The 24,182-nt window shown below is 46.9% G+C and overlaps 1 protein-coding gene across 2 annotated transcripts in view; it reads right to left on the reverse strand.

Moving 5' to 3' along the window:
* Nucleotides 1-24,182, reverse strand: part of ATXN1 (ataxin 1) — a 244,130-nt gene that overhangs the window by 179,217 nt on the left and 40,731 nt on the right. The window contains exon 2 of one of the 2 annotated variants that reach the window (XM_057304837.1): nt 11,711-11,771. The exons of the other annotated variant lie outside the window; for it this stretch is intronic. The gene's annotated coding sequence lies outside the window, so the exon portion shown is untranslated. The remainder of the gene's footprint in view (nt 1-11,710; nt 11,772-24,182) is intronic. 2 annotated transcript variants of the gene reach the window in all.

Below are 24,182 nucleotides of genomic sequence, written 5' to 3' on the forward strand. Positions count from 1 at the left end.
TTTCCCAGTCCCTTCAAGGACACAGACTGTCTGCCTGCATCACCTATCACCTTGTTATTCACCTATATCTTTGTTATTCCAAGTGTGGTCCCTGGAGATGCAGAATCTTGGGCTCCACTTCAGACCTACGCAAGTCAGAAGCTGCATTTAATGGGATTCCTACGGTGATTCCCATGTCCTTGACCGCACTCACGGGAACCACTCAGTAGCCACTTCACTGGTTGAATTGACTAGAAAAACAAAGTATCAACACCAAAACATGATTTACATAATTCATTCAAAGATAACTGTGAGTGACTAATGCTTTCACTATATAAAACCATATCAAAGCCATATAGACAGCAGACGGTTAACGATATCAACCTTCTGAGGGAGGAAGACAAATTTTGCATTGGCCAACTAAATAGCTTGAGAAGGTTTTGTCCTTTTGTAAAGCTTGTCTGTTTATGGGTGGGGAAGCCAGCACAGGACTTGCCCACTACTGCCAATGGTATCATTCTCCTCCTGGAAGGAATCGACTGGCTGTGAAAATACTTGCATCGAAGTTTTCAAGTCTTGGGTCATACCCAGTAGATTTATAATTCGGATAATTCAGATGTGCTATAGGACGTCCTAATGTGACGTAACAATAGCACTACTTTCTCCGCTCTGTAACAAAGCTTCTGATGTTTTTTCCCACATGGTAGACAGATCATGGTCAGGAGACAGACTCAACCACTGAGAAGTGGACGCTTCATTCCGTGAGGAATTGGGAAGTAGTGGAAGTCCGGAACGACCTTCTAGAAGGGCCCCATGCTGGCCACTAGAGGGCACTGCAACGTGCATACAATTATCCTGACTTCATCATTCCCACAGAAGGTTTTCTGCTTGTGAATTAACAGCACACCCACTGCAGTCTTCCACTCCCCCTCATAAATGAGCAAGGAGCTTACAACTTCAGTGATGTGGAACTTATGCCTGACCTCCTTTATCTTTTTCATTTTTTTATTTAAACTGAATTTAGGTTAACATGCAGCGTATTCTTTGTTTCACGGGTCGAATTTAGTGTTTCATCGGTTGCATTTAACACCCAGCACTCATCACAAAGGACAGCCCTCCTTAATGCCCATCACCCAAGAAGACATACAAATGGCTCACAGGCCTCCTTCTGACACACAACCCTGCCTTCAGCTGGCTCGGCTTCCACTCTTCAGAGGGCTCCAACCTTCTGTTATTCCTTTCTCCCTCAGAAGTACCTCAGCAGCAAAAGCCAAAAAGCCTGCCCCGTCCAGCGTGTTCCCTGGACTGTTTACGAATGTTCTCAGAACTTCTGACTGAGCTTCTATCTACTGCAAACGTGTCTTCCAGGGAGCAGGAGACAGGACCGCAAGGGCAGGAGGCCTGGAGGCAACAGCGTTCACTCTGAGGGGGCAGTGGGAACGTCGTCTGAGGCCTTTGAGGCTGCCCCAGAGCCAGAGGGGCCTTCCAGATAGCCTGGCTCCCTCCTGCCCCTCGCTGGTAAGGACGAGGCTCTGAGCTCACACCCCATCTTGCTCTTCACCAGACAGATCTCGGCGCAGACTCTCGGGTTTCTCCTCAGCAGGCCGGGCGCCCTGAGGCAGCCGGGTGTTAGCTCGAAGCAGCACACAGGAGGAGGGCCACCCTCCCCTCGGCCGTCCCCCCCACCCACCCCAGAGCCACCCCTCAGAAGTTCTGCCACCAGGCCTCACACAAAAGGCCTTACCGCAGAGTTTTCATACACGCTTCTCCTTCCTCAGAAAGCACCATTTGTTTGAGAATCCGTAAATAGCTCCCGCAGAAGACACAATTTGCTCAAATGTTTTGGAGCCACGGAATGTATTATGCTCACAGAACCAGGAAATAGCTGAATGTGAAAACAGGAACATCTCGAGTCACCTCTCAACTCTACGGAAAGTAGCGCACTCGAGATGAAAAACAACGTAAGCGCTTTGTTTACTGTTCTCTCTCAGTTAGCAACCTGGACTCCATACTCCAAGGATGACGTCAGCATCCCCATTTGTCACATACTACATGAAAAAAAAAACAGCACTTCCGAGTTCTAAGCATTGGAAAGGCACTCCCTTTTAAGATAGAAACAAGTTTAGAATGCAACGCTCTTTTTTTCCCCTCCCAATATGTCAAAAAGCCAGGAGGACCAGAATGGGCTTGAGGAACACATGCAGCTGGCCCTGAGATCTGCTTTCTCAGAGTTCTGGCCACACGTTTTCAGACAACACCAGCAATGGCCATGCCCTCCCTTTTGCAAGTCGGGGTGGATGCCAGTGCCAGAAGCATCCATGGAACGTAGAGCAGGGACAGGGACAGTGGCTTAGACCCTCTGCCCACCACCGCCACCATCTCACCAGAAACAAACAATGCACATCACTTTCTAGGAATTTGTTAGTGGCTGGGATCACGTGTCCTCTTTGCACTCACGCTTTTTTCTTTCTTATTTTTTTTTAAAGATTTTATTTATTTATTTGAGAGAGAGAGAGCATGAGCCGGTGGAGGGGCAGAGGGAGAAGGAGAAGCGAACTCCCTGCTGAGCAGGGAGCCCGATGTGGGGCTCAATCCCAGGACCCTGAGATCGTGTCCTGAGTCGAAGGCAGACGCTTAACCGACTGAGCCACCCAGGGGCCCCTGCACTCGGGTTTCTTTTAACCAAACATAATGTAGCAAAGATGTGGCTGAGGGGCCCATCGGACTCAAGTAAAACATCTTTTCCATATCTGTTCTCTTAGTGTAAGCACACTTCAACAGTTCAGCCAGTGGCCAGGGAAATGTCTGGGGCATTCACAGTCCCCTCGGTGCCAACAGAGCTAATCTCACGTGTGACTTTTTCAGCTCCTGACTTGAGGAGACATATTAAACACCCAGCAACATGTTTATCTTCATTAAACAATGAACGGCCTTTCAAACAAAATCCGACAGGACATAGATTACTGTTCGTGCTAATGGAAAGTGATCAAAAGCGCCAACGTGCTTTGGTTAGCTTACTCTGAAGCCTGTTCCTGCTCTAGTTTCTGTGCAGAGAACATCAAAAGAATATAGCTATCGCTGGAGACTCGAAATGTTTAACGTCTCTAGTACTAGGGAGAAAGTACCCTTGAAGCCACAGAAGACTCGGAACAAAACTTAAAGCCGGCTTCTCCCTTCTCCTGCAACACAACACAGAGCAGTCTACGAATAGGTGAGCCTTTCTGTCTGAATACATACCTCCCCCCCCCCCCCGCCCCCGAGGATGACAGAGGCTCCCGACCACCTCGCTACTCCAAGGTAAGCTGACTTACAAATCAATCTAACGAATCAGGCAAAACTGATGGGTCTGTACGAGGCACTGAAAGGACCTCGAAGGCCACATGTCTTCCATGCCCTGCCCGGACGCAGGAAGGGGGAGAGCCTTTGTAGAGGGCGGCAGCAGGGTAAGCAGGAGGGTCTGACCAACAAGGACAGCATTAGCATGGCCACGGCCATCTGCGGGAGAGGGCAGGGACTTCAAAGCCCTCCTGCTCTCTTACACTTTCTGCATCTCTGGCCACAGGTACGTATTCCACAGAGCCACGCGGAGAGCAGGGGAAAAGGCACGGCGTGAGGGGTTCTGTTCTCTCCTGGTAGCATGTGTTTAGCTCCAGCCGACTTTCATGGGAAAGAGATGTGGGGTTGATGGAGTCCCGGAGCCCTGGGAGCCCAGACACTCTCTCCAGCTCCTTAGAGGTAACAGGTGCCACGTGTGGACTGCACATGGCCTCGGCCTGTCTCACCAGACTGCCCTCTACCACGAGAGACCTGCACCGGGGCAAGGTGATGCAGACTAGCCCTGGCAAGGAAAATGGGATGCAGCTCCTTCCTCCTCTCTGACATCAGACAGCATTCTTTCTCCTTTCTCTCAAATCAAAACGGGCTCGCTCTCGTCAGACCGGAAGGACTGAGAAAGTGGTGCGCGGCGGCCTTGGGGAGGCTCAGAACTGTCAGCTTGCAAATATTTGACTAACCAACAGAACACTACCACCACTCTTTTCCCAGAGCTGTGGGGAGGTTGTGTCTGATAGCAACGCAAGCCCACAGGGCAGGGACGGGTCTCACCGCGAGGACGGGGAGCCCTCTCTTTTCAGGGGCAAGGCGCAGATTCACACATTTAATTTTACTTTTCTGGCCCACATTTAAACCATTTTATCTCCACTAGAGGGCCCGGGTGGAGATGAAATTTCAGCCTGACAATTGGTTTTTGCTGCTGATTGAAGATTTAATCCTAAACCTCGGGGAGGGAGGGGCAGGGGAAGGAAGAGATGGTGGAAGGGCCGGGGTTAAGACCATACTCGGTTACTCAAAGGGGCTTGTGTTAGTCCAAGGCTATGCCCCAGGTCTACCCAGGAAGCCCCAACTCACAGAATGACACTGTTACTTAAATAAGCCCAAAAACTAAAGAAGAGAGGGCACCTTCCATAACCAGTCGGACTCAAAATTCCAATTACCGCCAACTCCTTTTCTTCTCTTATTTCTTATGTCCCAATGATCACGCTGTGTCGCTCAGCTTTTCTTTGTAGCATCTCCCACATCTGCCCCTTCAAAATGTTCCTGCATGAGCTTTTAAAATCTCATCTCCTGGGGCGCCTGGGTGGCTCAGTCATTAAGCATCTGCCTTCAGCTCAGGGCGTGATCCCAGCATTCTGGGATCGAGCCCCACATCAGGCTCCTCCGCTGGGAACCTGCTTCTTCCTCTCCCACTACCCCTGCTTATGTTCCCTCTCTCGCTGACTGTCTCTATCTCTGTCAAATAAATAAATAAAATCTTTTAAAAAATAAAAAAAAATTTAAAAAAAAATCTCATCTCCTTATGCCTGTAATAACCTCCCCACTGGGGCTCCCAATTTCTGGTTTTCTCCCCACCATCTCATGGGCCATGAACACAGCGGTAAAGCTAACCTCACCAAAACATGGTTGGTCACATCAACAGCTTGCTGAAAAATCCCCAGTGACCACCAACCCCTGGTTCAGGACCCTCTCCACAGCACTGGCCTGTTCATGTTTAAACAGTGACAGGCCCAGGGCTCAGTCCCCTCCCTCTCTACCACCCCACCCCAAACCAGGATCAAAGAAGCACCATTTTCTAGGATTTGTTAGTGGCCATGACCATGGGTCCCTCCTTACACTCTGGTTTCTCTTGAAGAAGAAGAAAGCTAGGAAAGGCAAGCTGTCACCAGACAACACATGGACTGTGAATCACGCCGCAGACCATTAGACAGTGATGTGGCCAAGAGACAGGGCTGAAGTGTGAGCTCAACCACCAACGGATTTGATGTCACCTGCCCGTGTCTTTATGATGTACACTCACCGTGGCTAATTCGTGCTAGCTATGTGGTTACTTTTATTCATGCTCTTTTAATTTTAGTAAATATCGTTGACCAAGTCTGGGCTTCTGGGGCTGCTGTGTGCATTACTGCTGTAAATACCATCAGGCAGTATGGTATGCTCACTCCTTCTTTCACCCTCCAATATTCATTGAGCACCTACTGTGTGCTGGGTGGGAGAAAAAAATAAAAATGAATGAGAGGGCTGGATTGACACGAGTTGTATAAAAGGCTGGAGGCCATGTCTAGGACAGGGTAGGTGGCACGTGTCCCTTCTAGGGCAAGGATTTGAAGCATTTCATTGCTGGTGCAATTCCCCAGTTTTTCCCTCTTGCCCTGCGATCATGAAGGAAATCTCCAGACGACAGGGTACAAAGATCAGAGTGGCCGGCATCACAGAGCTATGCATGGAGGACAGCTGTCCCGGAGACTCACCAGACCTGCAGCGGACATGTAGGAGTGAGAACTAAACTTTCATTTTGTTAAGTCACTTGTGAGAGTGTAGGGTTGACTCTTCATGCAGCATAACCCCATCCTACCCTGACTGATACAACAGCTTTCACTTTCTCTAATGTTACCATTTGGCAAATAATCACATGTACTAATGCTTTGTGATAGTTCTATTTACTGCCCTTTATTTCTTTAAATTTCCTTAACTTGGCTTGTAATCATGCCTTGCCCTCGCAACTAGGCTGGAATCTTTCATATACAGTGACCTTGGTTTATACTTTTGGGGATCTTCACTTCACCCCCCAACTCACATCCCCCCTCCCACCATTTCCCCCCCAATTTAGGAGGGAGCCTTAGACACAGCAGTGGTTTAACTCATAACTGATGACTTCATATTCTCCTTAATATTAGGAAATCATTCCCCAAATATAATGATAATTGTTGATTTTCATTAATCAACAGTACTATGCTGGCATGGGTAATTAGGAATTAAGCTTAATAGCTACAGTAAGACTTCAGGGATTCATGTGTGGGTTTACTGGAGCCACGGCCTCAATATTCTATGTCAACCATGGCTCATCACCAGGTTGCTTGCTGATCATTTCTTACGCACTTTGTTGATCCCAAGGGCTGTGGCTCTATTAAATGAGATAGGTCTGGGCTTCTGGGATTCTCGTTCATTTATGCGTCCATTGATACAATCATTCTCTGAGAGTCAGCTGAGAATAACGCCTATGGAATCAGACCAGCTGTGAGAGCATCGGCTAGTCACCTCACCTCTGTATGCCTTCGGTTTGCTTCCCTGTAAAGCAGGACTTAAAAATGTACCTTGTAAAGTGGTTGTGAGAATCATACAAGTGCATGTATGCAAAGTACGTAGAAAGTGGTTTTAAGTACTAAGATACAGCCGTTCTTCTGGCATGCCGTCCGGACTCCGAATGCTAATATTATTATTAACTGAGCACCTACTGTGTGCCAGATACCAGAAAAACAAGAATGAATAAGAACAAGAAGGTGTCCAGTTCCCAAGGAGTTTACAATCTACTAAGGGTGCTGAAGATACAAACAAGTAAAGTGACAGTATGCTAGAGCCAGAGAGAGAGAGCGAGAGAGCCAGAGAGAGCGAGAGCGAGAGCGAGAGAGCGAGAGAGAGAGAGAGCACACAAACGCACAAACACGCACACCTACATGCACACGTGGACACACGCTCACACACACGTGTGTGTGCAACTACTTGCAATTGGCTGAGTTACAAACAAGAAGGTGCTCCTCCCCCTTGGAAGAAGGGAGCCAGGAAAGGCTCTGCAGGGACATGAGAGCTCAACCGAGTCTTACGGTACGAGTAGGTATTTGCCAGGCAAGAGAGGGCACAAGGACGTCCGGGCACTTAAAGTGTGAGAGAAGAGGCATAAAACAACATGTGATCATTTCACAAATATGTACCAAGTGCTTCCTATGTACTGGGCACAGCCGGAAGTGCTGGGACACAGCAGCTGATGATACTGATGAGGTTTTTGCTTTCACTGAGCTAACATTCTAATAAAAGAGATGAACAATAAACCTAGTAAACAAGTATATAAACCAAAGAGCTATGGAGAAAACACAGCAGGTAAGATGGCCGGCGTGAGGCTGGGGATCGAGGTGTGAACAAAGCCAGAGGGAACACCACTCCCCACCTCTGTTTTCCATGCTGAGGATCTTCCCTGACCCTCCTCTCTTACCTACCCCCGACCCTGAATCTCCCACTGAGTCGACCTAACACTTTGAGCGTGTTTTCCTTCCTTCTTCACACAGACAGTGGCCCACAGACTCCAAATGTCCCTACAGGTGGACTGTTCGAGACCCAAACTGGGGGACGAGGCAGCAGAAAGCCCGTTTTGGGCTCTCAACAGCTTCTAACTCAGCTCACTGTTAGCAGGACATCCATGCATTTTGGCTTCCATCTGCCTTATTACGCTTGTCTTAGTTCTCGGTTGTCTCAGAACTTGGGAAGGGAAGAGAACTCTTATTATTAAGATAGAAGTTTTTATACGATAAAAACCTTCCCTCCCTCAACAGACCTCAAAACTAAATTAGGAACCACTATCCTAATCTATCAAAGCTGTCACCTTAATGAAAAATCTTTCAAATCTTTTGCTTAATAGCTCCAAAGACATTGCTAGGGGGTGTGACTGAGCAGTCTGGCCCGAATGGTATAATAAGGCAAATTCAACAGAAGCAGCGAATGCTGGGGGATGGGATGAGGAACGGGATGATTTCAGCGCCCGCGTCACACCCTAGAGTCCACAGGTCATGGTCGGTAGCCACAAGGAGGAAGATGAAGAAATGTGAAGTCTTCAGACATTCTTAGCTTTTGATTTCATAGCTACACAGTTTTGTTTTTTACAGATTTTATTTATTTGACAGAGAACATGAGCACTAGCAGGGGGAGCAGCAGCGGGAGAGGGAGAAGCAGACTCCCCATAGAGCAGGGAGCCCGACATGGGGCTTGATCCCAGGACCCTGGGATCATGACCTGAGCTGAAGGCAGACGCCCAACCAACTGAGCCACCCAGCTGCCCCCTACATGGTTTTTTTTAAAACCGTGCTAGAAAAAAGAATTGCTTGAATTTATCTTTGAAAAATTTAAAAGCATTGTCAATATATTTACACATTTGCTTCACAACTTCCTTATGAGATGGGATGGGACTCAAACGTTATCGGGAAGAAATATTAATGGCCTGGTTATTATCTACAGGGCTCAGTTGTGAGCATTGGGGAAATTAAAAAAAAAAAAAGACAAAGAATAAGATAAATGGTCCCTGACCTTGAATGCCTTACCTTCTATCTAGAAAGACTGCTCAGACCCCTCCAAAGCATTATGTATCAAAAAAGGAAACACCAGACGCATGTCAGATAGATGGTTGAGATTTTAAAAAACGCTCCCGGAGTTCAGGGGGAGAGGAGCCTCTGTTGAAATCCAGAGCGATTACAATGTTTTCCTGGAGGAGCGTAGAGCTGGGACAACATCAAAGACACGTTACAACCCCACTTACACACACTGGAGAAACTAGAATCAGAGACTGCACCTCTGGTAGAAAGTTCTAGAAAACAAGCCCTGCGTACTGCCTGTCTTTGTGCAGCCCTACTGTGCCTGGCATCCTGGCATGGCATTCTACCCCAGGAAATGTAGCACACTGAATGGGTACCCTGTTTCCCGAGATCTCCCACGGCTCCGTACGGCTGCCCACTTTCCAGACAGAGGGTGTCGGCCACCACGCACAGGACACGCTCTACCCACGGTGCCATCCTGATGGTGCTGCTTTGCCACGGGCCGGATGAGAAGCACAGACTCTCCCCCGACTTTCCTTGGCAAGGCTCTGCTGGCACGATGGGGCCTGCAGACTTTTACCACAGGCGTTGTCTTTTCCCTCGTCAAGTCCCGAGCCTGATGGGGGGACAGGGGGCAAGTGTTCACTGCGGGGACCGTTCATAACAATGACGACGTCCTCGCTCTCTGGAGGAGGGCTGAGGCCGGCTCGGGCAAAGGGGGAAATGGAAAGGGGCACGTGGGCTGGGCTCCTCCGGCCTGGGATATACCGGCTGCCACAGTCATTATATTTTTTCTGGCTTCACGGACATGTTGCCATGGAACCAGTACGTGCCACTGCGACTTAGCCTCTAGCAAAGAAAATCACATCCCTGGCAGGAGCATTTCCCTAGATTTCCCTTAAAGGGATACCATCGAGGGAGTGCGGCTCCAGCTCCGAAACAGCAGCGGGATTGCTCCAGGGTCCAGCCGCCCGCACACCATGAAATGGAGCCCAGCCACTCGTGTTCTACGAGGCGTACCTACATGGGGTGGCTGGGCCTCCCTGGTACGAACCCAGAGCGCGGGGACTAGCCTCCGAGCGGCTTTTTAAGCAAGAAACACATGGCTTCAGTTTGTGTTTCGTTTCCCTGCACATGGTAAAAGCAAACGGCCTGGGATATTTGGGGGGTAATGATTTGGGGCCTCCTGACTGCCAGCTTCAAATGACTCATAACCCCAGACGACCCAAAGTGTCCCCTAAGTGGTGTGCATACATTCAGGTGGCCCCAACGTGGCCTCTCTAGCAGCTTCTTCTTTGCTAAGTGAATAGTACGAATCGGGTGTGGGATCTGGCCCTTCCCCACTTTACATAGGCCCTAAATTGTCCTTTATTTTAGACTTAATCCATCCCTCAATTCCACGGAAACCCTGAGGTTCTCCAGAGAGCAGGGGATCTCACATCCCACATCGTACTATGGAGTGCTCTGGGGATAAACCTTTGGGCTTTTCTTGGATAAGATAAGGAAATGGAAACCCTGACGTTGAGACCTCTAATGAATGCACCTTCACGCACATCCTGCATTTGGGGACGGGAGGGTCAGTATTACGCTAGGAAGCAGCTGATCGCCAGTGAATTGGCAATCCGTGTCCCAAATCCCATTCCGGACACTGGGGAAAAGCAGACTATCTCTGTACCCTCTGATAAGAAGCTATCGAGTTCCTTAATAATGATCCCAGTTAAGGCAGAAGAGAAGCCCCCATTCGTGAAGTTACAGTGATTAAGCTGACAAGGGGGATAAAATGATAGACACAGGCTCTCAAGGCTCTACTTAGACCGTCCCCAGGTGAGATGAAATGTTTCAGAAATGAGTGCACTTAGCACACCAAACTAAATGAATGCGATCTAGTACAGGCATCCTCAAAAAGGCCAGACAAGCTCGCCTTCTAGGAGTCCAGTGGACGCTCAGAGTCTCACGCCTCCCTCCATCGTACCGCACAACTGCACTCTCATTTCTAATGAAGAAATGTTTCTCTGTAAGCCTCTGTGACTGCGGGTCAAATCTGTACTGCCCAATACGGAAGCTGGTAGGCGCTAGTCTGCAGGTGCACACGGTCCGGAGTGGGGGCGTGTGGGTCTGCAGCTGGCCAGACCCTGCAGGTGCGCGATGCTTTCTAGCTGCAAAACAGATGCACCACCCCCGTCCGGGCACGTGACATGGCACTTTGCAAATGCCTCGGTTTGGGAAGCACCAAGGAAAATATGCCCTCTCCGATGAGGTCTGTAACAGGAGTGTTCTGGGTCCGTCCACACCACACACCCCTCTTGGTAGCAGCCAAGTACGATTACTGGAAAGTTAACTAGTTAAACAGCATCCCTCCTGATGCGTGCCTTGGAAGGATGTTATCAGGTCAAACCACCTACAGCTCTGCATATCCTCAGAAAGAAATAGGATGGGAAAGACAGCTCTGTGTAGGATGGGTCGGGGTGGGGGGGAAGCCGGGGAGACCACCACACGCCTGGGAGTCAAGCGCCTCTCACCATCCCAGCTCTGCTGCTGTCTGAGAAGCCCCTAGATGGGGAATGGGAGGCCCTCTGGGCCTCATTTGCCCCATCTGTACAGAGGGGTTTTGCCAGATGGGCTCTGAAGTCCCATCTCATGTTCACATCCTATTACTCTCTGTCATGCTATTCACAAGACACTGTGTCACATGAACAAAACGGATGGCTTCTCCTGCCCACGGCCGTTTTTCTTTGCATCAGTCATTGAGAAAAAGAGAAACTTCCTCTCTCCTCCTCCCTGCAAGCTGGGCAAGGTAAGAGCAGCAACGGTAATAATTCATCAGGGGCAAATCATGTGTACAGCAAAAGGAAACAGCAGAAAAATACAAGAAACCTTCCCTTCTGAAGGCAGGAGATGTGATGAGTAGAAAGAACACTTTGGTGCCAATGGGAGAAAGCTTCTAGAGAAGGCATGCTGTCGAGCACTTTTCCCGCAGCACCACGAGAACTGGACAACATTTTGATGTGAAAATACATGAAATAAATTTTATATAAAATAAAATATATAGAAAAAGATAAAGTAATACATAAAATGTATAAAAGGGTCAAAGGATCACTCACCCTATGAAAACAGCAGACTGGATTCTTTTCACCCAGAAAAAGGACTAATTTCTTTGGAAAACTGGAAGAGAAAGAGATTTTAAATAAACAACATGAAATCCTGGCGCTCTGACACTTAGTAGGTCAATGCCTGACGGACGGTGGGCGTACAACTGTTTGGCCGACTACATGAATTTTGAAGACACAGCTTCGAAAATTTAATATGTAGAAAGTAATTCTGCGCATGATTCCTTTATCAGAAAATGAAAGCCCCATGACAAAGGAGGGCATAGGGTATTTCCTGGGAAATCATTTTTCAGGTGGATCTTTTAAACGATGTCTGCAGCCCCACTGTGGGGCTAACTGAGGATGTCTTAATAAGTAACCAGTGTACCCCGTGACCGCCCTGAGCCCTTTCCCCACACACCTTCCCCACCTCAAAATGGTGCACCCACAACCCCACGCACCCCCCGCTGAAGCCAGTGGCCCTACAGGGATCTGTAATTGGGCTCAGGGGGGAATGCAGACTTGGCACAGAGGCGCCAACTGAGTAATCCCGTGAGGAAGCCACGGTGTTTGGGATCAAGTGTGGGAAAGAACCGAGATGATGTGAATGCTGGAAGCGGAAGCCCGAAAGACAAAGAGATAAGGGGGTGACAGCAACAGATTGTGTAATCTACATCACATAAGGAACTCAGCTCAAGATCCAAGTTTTTAAAAATTTCCAGAGACTGTTTTAAAGACGCCTTTGCAGGTTTAGGAGGGGATGTGAGGCGGAGCTGGTGCAGTTCCCGAGACGGGCAAATTGCACACGATCCCTGAGCATCTGGGATGAAGTCTGCGGGCTGTAAGAAGACCACTGCTTGCTTTTCCCCACTTGCCCGACGAGGATGACAGTGCTTGGCCGCTCAGGCATTAGGGACGGTCTCCTCCTCGGGATGCCCACAGGCTGCAAGTTCCCAGACCCAGGAATCTGCAAGGTGCACCTCCCAGCCCCAGAGACCAGCCCGCCTACTAGACCCTCAGGCGGGACTGGGAGGACTGGACCGCAGGGCGACTCAGACCGTGCGGTCCCGCCTCCTGAGAAGTTCAGAGTCTCACTGAAAACACTTACAGGGGAACGACGCAGGAGCAAAAGATGGTACACGCTGGTACAAGCTCTGAGCACCTTCTTTTTAAAGCAACACTTTAGAATCCGCTCACATACATTAACCTTTTCATCCTAACGGCAGCAAGATGTCTACGGTAAGAACCACCAAGATCAGAAAAGCTAATTTCAGCGTCAGACCCGAGGCTGCCTCTCAGCTCAGGTGCATATCAGCTGTGGGACTCAAGTTGTATAAACTCTCAGAACGCTTTCCCCCATGGCAACACGAATACCCACTTCCTGGCATGTTTCACGTTCTCTGTGCAGTGCCTGGCCTGTAGGAGACACTCGGGGAAAGCAACCGCTTTCATGCCACGTGGCACAACCCGTTTCTAGGTCTGCGTCAATCCAGAAGAGATTTTTATAATTCTGTAACTTGTCAGGATGTGAGTACCTGTCTTGTCTTCTCTTTTGCCCCAACCCTTCAAAATTAGATGAGTCAAACGAGAGCAAAGCAAAACATTGACTGTGAATAATTAGATAATATACACGAGGAAAAAACCCAAAGAAAACAAATCAGCAGGCCCCACCCATAATCACTGTGAACATTTTGGCTCATTTGGCTTCAGGCTCTCTCCTACAGTCAGGTATACGGAGTTTATGATACAAATACCTATATAAATAAAATTATATACATACCTATAATTTTTTCATAACATATTATGATAGCATTCATACTGTTTTGCAGTCTGATCATATTTTACTTGTTATATTACAAACCTCTTTTAATAGCAATAAATCCATCTCCATCACCATTCTTTTTTTTTTTTTTTTTAAGATTTTATTTTTTAAGCAATCTCTACACCCAACACGGGGCTCAAACTCACAATCCCAAAATCAAGAGTCGCCTGCTCTACCGACTGAACCAGCCAGGTGCTCCTCCAACCTCATTCTTGACCCCTTCACTGAAAGAATGAACCACTAAATAAACAGTTGTTGAATTTTTACCGATGTGCCCCCACGTTTACGAGAAATGACTACACGTGGTAGCACACGGTTCTTTCTTTTACATTTTTGTCAAGATCGAGAAAGGCTAACTGCAATAAATATCAGAAATCTTAACAACCAAAAACTGTTTCGGTTTGTGTGGGTGTCCCTTAGAATACAAACCGGCACTAAACACCACTGGGAATATGACAAATGACAATATTTGGGGAGCTTCCAATATATTGGGAAAGGATAAAATTTTACAGCCTCGGGCTATGGGTGGATAGAAATGCCAACACCCCAGCTATGAAATCGTTAAGTGTGACTTACGGGAGTGTCCTGTTTTCACTGTGATCACGGTGAAGGGACTTAATGATAGGAAGGTAAACTAAAAACCACAGAGTCTCGAGGAACCTTCAAAATTATAATCGTATTACATAAACTTTAAAAAACCTAAAAAAAATCAGGATTTACCATATTTAGAAAACATCAAGAGGTGGAACGTTTGTGCAGCCTCAGTATTTCTAATCTAGTTTCCTCCTCGAAGGGAATGGCTGATTTGGTAAAACATATGTGATAGAGTTTTGCTTGAGTTGCACGACACATCCTTGTCCTCGATTGAGAAAATCGTGCCATACCTCGAAATGTGACTGACTAGCAACATTTCGGGAAAATACCACTTTTGGGGGGAAGCTGAGGGAGTGAACGTATCCCCACAATCTGCAGAGTCTGGGGCTAATTCCTCCTCCAGTTATGAGGAACCCTTTCTAAGTACTGCCAACACCGCTTGGACAAGCAGGCAGGAGGTGGGGGGCGGGCAGGGAGCAGGAGAGAAAGGTAGGACTGAACTGTGGCATCAGAAAAATGCCAAATCCACTACCAGCTGGAAAATCCCGGAGGGACCCAAAGTGGAGAAACAAAGGAGAGAAATGTTAACAGTTTGGCGAAACCGCGAATGGACAGGTGATGACTCCTTTACATGCTACCTTCCAATGAAAGTTCTCTGACACTTTATCCCTCATCCAGGGGATGCAATTTTGGGGGAAACTGACAGTCTGTGAAGGAGTCATGCTCTTAGAAGAGACTTCTACGGTTCTATTTTGACCACGTGGAAGAGTCGACATCAGGAGGTAAAAACACAGACGTTAAATTTTAGCACTGGATAGAATCAGAGAACCATCTCGGCTACTCGCACCAGCAACTTTCTATCACAAAATACGGACTGAGCTACTCTTCCCAGATCTCCTTTGATGATACAATTCAGGAGCCAGTGAGCTGTCCCTGGATCTGACAGTGAACTTCTTATAGGAAGGGAGATTTTGCTTTGCCTCACTCTCTTGGGGTGAATGCTTTCTCTACGAGAAAGAACCAGACGGTTGGGCCGTGCTGTGTGCTATGCAACGTCTCTTCTATGCAGTCAAAGCGAAATGATTCACCTCCTTAAATTCGCTTTCAGAGGGTCCTTTCTATCTTCTGACGGTGTACCTGGGATGGCCCAGGATACATTCTATATACCAGACCTGTAGAGCCATGGAAAATTGTGGTTTAAATTCTAACATCTCCGTCCACTGGTGTGCCTCTGGCCAATAGGACCTAGCCAGGAAAACAGGGCTGACACCATATGTGCCACACTTATATTTTTGGACTACTGACTTTGGAAACTTTTATCTTCTTTGGCTACTAGCACGTACTGAGTGGCTATTTTGTGCCGACAAGATTTCACCTGTCATCTCTAATCCTCCCGAACGCTCTGCAAAATAAGTTCTATTAGCCCCATTGTTCAGATGAGGAAGACAAGGTGCAAGACGAGCAACCTACCCGAGGTCGCATAACCAGTCACTGACGAAGCACGAATGCAAAGCGGGGTGTGACTGGGTTTCACAGCCAAAGAGAAAAGAGATGAGCGCCTGGGCACGATGCATGTAGATTTTTACAAGAAAGCTGCTATACGTAGCATTCTGTCAAACACATAAAAAAGAGCACTTGCTTTCACCAAATAAGCAGACACTCCTTTTCCAGGTTGTTGTACGGGGGTAGCAAGCAAGGACGCCAGAAGAAAAGTTACCCAGGACATTCAGTGGCGAGCACGTCAGTCGTCCAACAGGTGCTAGGCAAGCATTCTCCAGGCAGAACAGCAGGACCAAAGTGCTGACAGTTGCAACGACACAAAATGTAGCCTTGGCAAGTTGGTCTAACAATTACTTCACATCATTCTGATTATGAGCCACAAGCATGCAATCAACAGCACAGAGACGATCTTAAACGATCTCCATCAGCATTTTACTTTACTTATCAAAGCGTGGCAGATGGAACACACTCTCATCTGACCTCAACGCAATGTCAATGACCCAAACGCCTAGAATGTGCTGGAACAAAAAGGATGCAAGAGTGCCGGCCTTGCTGGGGGCCATTGGTTACGATACGTGCATTTTATTTCATTCAATGTTTCCATTTATTATCTCAGAGTTACAAAAAATGATACTTATGTGTTTCTCATCTGATCCATTTAACCACCGTCTAACTCAATTTAAAGATTCAAGGAAGTTTACAAATTCCCCGGACTTTAAATATGGCATGGTGTACATACCTCTACAAAGAGCACGTCCCATTTTCCGTTATACATTTTTGTGGGTACGCATTCCCCAACTGCGGCCCAGCTCCGAGAGCTTGGAATTTACATCATTTATTTCTGTCTTCCAACCCCTAGCCCAGTGCCCGACATATATGGCGGACATTCAAAATATGCAGAAATGAATGAATTCTCATCGGACTGTAAATAAGAGGGCTGCTTACTAAAAGCACGAATGACACCAAGTTGTTCTGAGAAGTCACCAGGGCTTCAAAGGGCAGGGTCTGAATTCCAAAAACTTGCCTTCAAATTGGAAAGATAATGGTAAATACATACCAAACATTTAGTGGAGAACTGCTCTTAGGGAGTAAAAATACACAAATCTAAAAATTAAAAAAAAAAAAATACGGCCCTTGTACCGACTGAGGAAATCATCTACAGAAAGACCATCCCAAGAGATCCAACCTCAACAGCAAAGCCTGTAACTCAAGAGGGAGATAGCATCTGGAGAATGGTTTCCAAGAAGAGTCATTAAAATCACTGGAGGTTAGAGTACTAGATCTGGAAGAGAAATACTGATGATTAGATTATAGGGGTGCGGGGAGGGGAGGTCAACTTTCCTTCTCAAAATGTAAAGGAAAAGGACCACAGTGTTTTCAATATATCAGCACTATTACGAGCCATGCCTGTCACTTCACTGACGCATCTCAGCTGGGGCAGAAAGAGTCCATAAAATGGGACAAGGACCCTATTTTGCCTTTAGATAAATATGGTATCTGCAGCAAAATGTGAGCAAGTTCATCCATAACTCGGATCCTATTTGGATTATACAAAATGACTTAACAGAAAATATCTTCAGGTAGATGTCACTCCTGGCTTTATGATTCCTTGGGTATCTGTGTTTGTGGGTGGGTATGAGTGAATGAGTGTGTGTGTGTGTGTGTGTGTGTGTGTGTGTGTGTAGGCTTTCCAATGGTCTCAGAGAGTATTATCTATAATGTAATAAGGTAATATATAGAATATAGTCAATGTTTACTATTCTTGAATTGCCAAAACGTGCCGTGTGGACTTTTCAAAGGCAGTCTCCCTATACGTCAACAATTCTTCAAGCCATCAGCATACGTTTACTGTATGAATGGCCAAAGGGTGAAACAGAAGGCGAAAGAAAATCAGCAAAACCAACAGTATCTCAGAATTCCAAACTTGGCAATCATCGGCTTGGCAAAGCTGCCCCTCTGACCTGGAGGGAGGAGTAAGAGAAGCAGGATGCTATTGTTAGGGTCAAAGGCAGTACGGTTTTCATGCCGTACACTTTAGGGCCATGCCCCCGCCGTACAAGTCCTCTCGCTGCTGTGAAAGATCACAGCTACTTCACCCGAGTTCGGGACTGACAGGGAAGAGCACAGGGAAAGGCCAGAGTCAGGGACGATGACTTTAAATGGGCTGCCCGTGCCAGCCACGTCTCAGCCACGTCTGGCAACAGCAGAGGGGTGCAGGATGCAAACGGTACTGTCCCCCATCAAATAACAGAGGCCTAAAGGACACAATTTTGGATGCAAAGTTGGAGTTCAAGAAGTACTTAAAAGCTATCATCCTCATATCTATGTGAGCTTTAGAGTTTTCAAAGTGCTTGCCGTAGGGTGAACAGTCAGCAGTCAACATCATTATATTATACACAAGGTTTTTTAAGAGGGTATCTTTTAAATGTCTACAACAGCCAAGGGCTGGCAAACTTTCTCAGGAAAGGGCCAGAGAGCAAATGTTTGAGGCTCTGTGGGCCTGAGGATCTCCATCACAACCACCCAGCTCTGCCACTGTAGCACCACGGAAGCCACAGACCAGAACTATCCCAAGGGGCATGGTTGTGTTCCAATAAAACTTTATTTACAAAAATAGGTGGGAGTGGGATTTGGCCCACAGGCCAGAGTCTGTCAACCCCTGGTCCAGAGTAGCATTATACTGGGAAATGAGAAGACATAATTTCTGCTTCCTCCTTTTCCCCCAAATAGATTATATTGTTGCTTATGTGAAAATTAATAAAGGAAACCTCATTAAAGCGGACTTGGGAGACTAGCAGGGGAGGCTGGTGAGGAGGCGCTGTACCACACAACATCAATCACAGGAAAACGATCCATCACCGACCCCAAGACAAGAATCATCAGCAGAAAAGCAGCCCAATTACAGGTCCCAACAGGGGAAGATGCACATCGCATCTCCTACAATTCGACCACCCCCGCAACTCGGCCAGTGAGAACCGCTCATCGCCCTGAACTCTTGCTCTTCTCCAACAGAGTTTCCTTCCACACAACTCCTTCCAACATCCTCCTTCTCCATAAAATAACGTTCCTCTTCCTCATTTGTTGGACTTAACTATGGTTTTGCTGTAGCTTCCGTATCCCAACTAGCTATTTTTTGCTCTTCCTGAGTAAACCCATTTTTGCTGACGAGTAACTGGAAGTTTTATTTTTAAGGCTAATACTTAGTACAAAGTTAGATGGTGGTAACGTGCAGTGTCCAAAAGCATTGAGGGACCTGGTTTTGCAGTGTCCACCGTGAAACCCCCCCCCCCCCAAGTAAGCAGCAAGGGCAGGTCCTTCAATACGAGATGGAGCTTTCCAGACTGGCAAGTGTCTGTGTGCTCGTCTCTGCATTATGTATGTGCAAACAGAATCGGTTGCCTCATGGAAGACCAGACAACTGTTCCAGGGCTTCTTGAAGCCGTGCACTACCCAGGTAATCAACAGGACACCTTCCCTACCACAAAAAAAAAAATGACCTGATTAAAAAACGGCCAAAGGACTTAAACTGATGTTCCTTTGAAGAAGATACATATTGCCAATCATTAGGGGAATGCACATCAAAGCCACAGTGACATCCTTCATACCCATGAGGAACGCTATTTGCAAACAACAGCAAACACAAAGCAATGGAGACAGAAAATGACACAAGTTGGCCAGGATGTGGAAAAATGGCCTCCCTTGTGCCCCTGCTGGTGGAATGTCCAATGGCGCATTTGGTGCGGAAAAACAGGGCGGCCATCCTTCGAAAAACTGAACGAACATAGAACTACCATATGGTCCAGCAATTCCACTGCTGGGCATATACCCAAAAGAAGTACAAGCAGGGAGTTCAACATATATCTGTGTTCACCCAGGTTCATAGCAGCACCATGTACAAAACCCAAAAGGTAGAAAAAGCAACTGGAACATGAATAAACAAAATGTGGTAGATATTCAATGAAATATTATTCAGCCTTAAATAGGGCTGACACTCTGATACGTGCTAGGACACGCACAAACCTTGAGGACATTTGTGAAGTGAAGTAAGCCAGCCATTAAAAAGACAAACACTGCATGAGTCCCCCTATCTGAGGTGTTCAGAAAGGTAAAATCCACAGAGGTAGAAAGTAGAACAGTGCTGCCAGGGGCTGGGGGGGAGGGGTGTATGGGGAGTTCGTGCCTAATGAGCACAGAGTTTCAGTTTGGGAAGATGGAAAACATTCTGAAGATGGATGGTAGTGATGGTTGCACAACCATGTGAATGGACTCGATGTCAGTGAACTGCATACTTAAAAATAGGAAATTCCAGGGGCGCCTGGGTGGCTCAGTCAGTAAAGCGTCTGCCTTTGGCTCAGGTCATGATCTCAGGGTCCTGGGATCGAGCCCTGCTGCAGGATCCCTGCTCAGTGGGGAGTCTGTTCCTCCCTCTCCCCCTGACCCTCCCCCCCAACCCCACTCATGCTCTCTCACGAGCTCTCTCAAAATAAATAAATAAAATCTTTAAAAATAACAGCAAATTCTATGTTACATATATTTTCTCACAATTAAAAAAAAAAAAAAAACAGCTTTGTGAACACGTGGCCCTGCATGGGAGCTCTTCAAGCGATCTGTTTGGACCAGGATATCCCAAAGACGTCCAAGTCACTCTTGCTTGAGAAGGCTGATTTATGGGAGGCAGCTAAGGAAATGGAGGGTTCTAGGAAATCAGTGAAAATTTGAGAGCCTTCCCATCTAGGAATCATTTGGACTAAAAGAGAATATGACTCAGAGTGAACTCGGCAGATTTGTGATAGGGCCAGAATGCCTGCAATATTCTCTCCGAGTGCTCTATCCCCAAGGACTCCATCTGACAGTGGATCAGGAGGAAAGGCAGTTATGGGCAGGAATAAAAGGTAGGGAAAGTTTACCTACCTGATGGACGGTGCAATGCAAGATAAAAGAAATCCCTGTAATTAAGGCACAGCACCTCTATCTTTTAGGATCGCTGTGAAGAACTCACCATCTCGGGGTTAGAGTAGGTCTGTCTCTCTCCCTCATCTTGCTCTCCTTGGTCACACACGTGTGACCACTGTTAGTTGACTAGCGTGAAATAGGAGCTCCTCTGAAGCTAATTCTGCATAATACTTAATACCATACAGCATGCGTAAGAGGGGACCTCATGAAAACGGTCTTTATTTAGCATTATTCCACGGATTACTCAGGTATCATCCTTGCAAAAGTCAAGCTAATAGAAGACTGCGTTACCTACTACAAGCAGAATGATGCCGAGCCATGGTTTCTCAGCTGAAGGAAAATGATACCACTTCTTCCCATATTTTTGATAAGAAATAGGAAGATACCTCCAAGCCAGCCCAGCCCTAAGAAAGGAGAAAAGTCCTACAGCCACGCTGCTGATATATGACATGGGTGATTATCCTTAGGTGACCACAGCTCTCCCCACAGGGTACAGACAAGATAGAAGACTGTACCGTTTCCAACTCCGTTATCCAGAACGATCATCAGAGTGTCCATACAGCCCAGTTAACTGCAACATTTTCTGGCTAGCGGAGTTTAAACCAACATATAGGAAAACGTAGTTTTCACTGGAGGGCACACATGTTTCTTCTAACCAGTTTTGACAGTTTTTGTCAGAGAACTCAAAGTATTGAACAAAAACGTGTCTATGAAAAAAACCCAGAAACTACTAGAGGAAAAAAAGAAATTCAGGGTAAGGGATTATACCAGATTTTCAGATGGCTAAAGCCGGCAGCATGCAGGAAAATGTTCAAGAACTAGCTGGAGGGGAGAGAGGAGCCCTGATTTGTAGTGTTTGCAGATGTCTGTAGTATAAACATTCCCACCATGGCCGATTTCAAGTTAGCAACACGATGCCAACCTGCGCTCAGAATTCCTCAAAATTGAACAGTTGGCTTGTGAGAGCCAGTGAAACTGGCTCCAACACACCACTGGCTGAAACCCATCTCACTCATCCCCCCAAGATCAATAAACCCCATTTCATATCTAAATACCCCGAAGGCTAAAGTCGTTCAGGAATCAGGCCTCTTCCTATCCACCAGAAAATATCTGTTCCCCACGTCCTTTTTTTTTTTTCTTTTAGTCTCCTCATCTGGAATAAACCACACGAAAGTCCAATCTCATGTAAGAAGCCTTCTCCGACTGTTCTGAGATATGACAAGCTCTTCTCTAGTCGGAATTTCTCCAGCACGCAAGAGTCTACTGTCCTCTCCTGGGATTCTAGAGGGCCGGGTTCCGTGAGGGCAGGGTAAGTTCTCACGGTGCTGAGCACAGGGCAGAGTCTGACCCATCCTGAACCGAATGAAACCCTCTGGCTTGACTGGTGGGGCTGACTTGTGTCCCGGCAGCCCGGTCAGTTAGCTCACCGGCTATGCATTCCTGTGCACGCCAACCCCCCACAAAGGAGGGAGGGAACTAATTGTTGAGCATCAAATTCCTGCAAGTCCCTCTGCCCCGAACTTGGTCCCTAACACCTTTCCTCACAAAAAGGAGTCAGGGCTCCCTGGAGAAATGGCTGATTCCAAGACTGGGAAGAGTCAAGATGAGCATGAGGCAAATGCTCAGAAACACCACCACCATGTGGGGAGCGCATCAGAGGGAAACAGGAGACGATGTCCCTAATATTCTTGAAAGAGCGGCCGGTGGCCCAAACTGGAATGACTTGCACAACAAAGTAAATAGCAATGTACCAGCTTATTACCTAAAGTATAAAATAAATACCCACGAGCTGACACAGATATAAAGAAACGACTGAATAAATACGTAAGTGGGAGAACAGTCCAATCTCCTGTGTACAAGAATTCTGAGTCATCTGTGTAGATACCCAGTCTGCAGGGAGGGGGAACCTAGCTCCCTCCTCTTTAGATGGGGGTTCTTTCCCAAGATGGGGGCGTGTGTGAAAAGAGTGCCTTGAAAGTGTGGAAAACCTGACACACGCCACCTCAGCGGGGCGATCAAGTGCCAGATAGCCACGGGGAGTCACACGGACGGTACGTGCCCTTGATGCGTACGGTCTGTGAGAGAAATGGCAATCGACCAACTTCGAGAAATACTCATCAGTCATTTTGTAGAATGTCCCTCGACTGGAGTTTTTCTAATCATAACAAAAACAGAGGAAAAACCCCAATTGAGGGACATTCCACGAAACGACGATCAGCACTCCTCAGAACTGTCAAGGTCATCAAAACACGAGGCAGAGCAAACTGTCACGGTGACAGGAGCCGAAGGAGACAAGACAGCTACTGTGATGTGGTTTCCTGGAGGGATCCTGGCACAGAAAAGGGACGTCAGGTGAAAACTAAGGAAATGTCAATGAAGTAGGACTTTAGTTAATACCACTACTCCTACTACTAATAATAAATTCTGCCAAGCACTCCGTTAAGTGACTTACATATGTTATTTTGCTTAATCCTCATCATGCTGTAAAATGGTTCACTCCCACTTTACAGATGAACACGACAGAGAACACTCTTTTGCCCAAGACCACAGAGTCAGTAACTGGCAGGATTCGAGTTGAAACTCATATTGAAATGTTGGAAGACTTTTAGAAGTTTGAATTTTATTAATCCCCACAACAACGCAAGAGAGCCAAGGAGCACTCCTATGATTGCCTGTCCCAGGGAGAAAGCTGAAGGAGAGGGAGGCTGGCTGAGTCACTCAGGGGGACGCAGCTAGTCAGTGGCACAACCCAAATCTGAATTACAAGGCACTGCAAGGCCGAGGACCAAAAATAGTACGTCTGGCCCCTCCGTGGAGAATTTGCCCTGCGGCACTGATTTCACAACAGGCTGTTGAAATCAACGATAACCGTAACAATAATAAACATTGTGGAGCGCATAGTACATGCCTATGACTTTACAAATATTAACTCACTTAGCCTTCCCAACAACCCATCAGATAGGTTCTGTTATTATTCCCATTGTACGGATGGGAACACTGAGGCACAAAGGAAGTTAAAATGGGTGAGTATATGTGTATTAACTCTATAACTCTTCTAACTTCTCGGTATGTTTAAAATTATGCTTAAAAGGTCTGTATGTTTCAAAAGTCTCTCGTGAATGACTGCACATGGGCATCATAAAAAGGTTTCTCGGGAATTGTTTCTTCGACCCAAATATGTATGTCTCTCATTATTTTGGGGCATCGCGCGTTTTAAAAATTAGTTTCCTGATTTGTCCTTTTAACGTCTTCTACCTAAAACTTCCTCCCACTGTCCCGCAGTGAAAGACAGCATTTTTGCCAGCCAGTGTGCTTCACTGTTAAGGAACAGACTTGAGACCCATGTTTATTAATTAGCGAAAGCCGTATATTATATGAGCTCCAGGCTCGGAGAAGCTTTATATCCCACACAGACCTTCCAATCACTTTTGCGGCTTGGACGTATTTCAACACTTGTACTTATCACGGATCAAAAATACATCATTATTGCTCCGGTCAATAAACAGCTCAGTGAAACGGCACAGCTATAATACATTTATTTCTTTTATAATTTCCACGAACTGGCCTAGTTACTTGCTCCACCTGCAATTCTTACGTGGCCTCAGCTCCTACAGGACC

This window comes from Ursus arctos, unplaced genomic scaffold, assembly GCF_023065955.2.
Source record: "Ursus arctos isolate Adak ecotype North America unplaced genomic scaffold, UrsArc2.0 scaffold_31, whole genome shotgun sequence".
NCBI lineage: Eukaryota > Metazoa > Chordata > Mammalia > Carnivora > Ursidae > Ursus > Ursus arctos.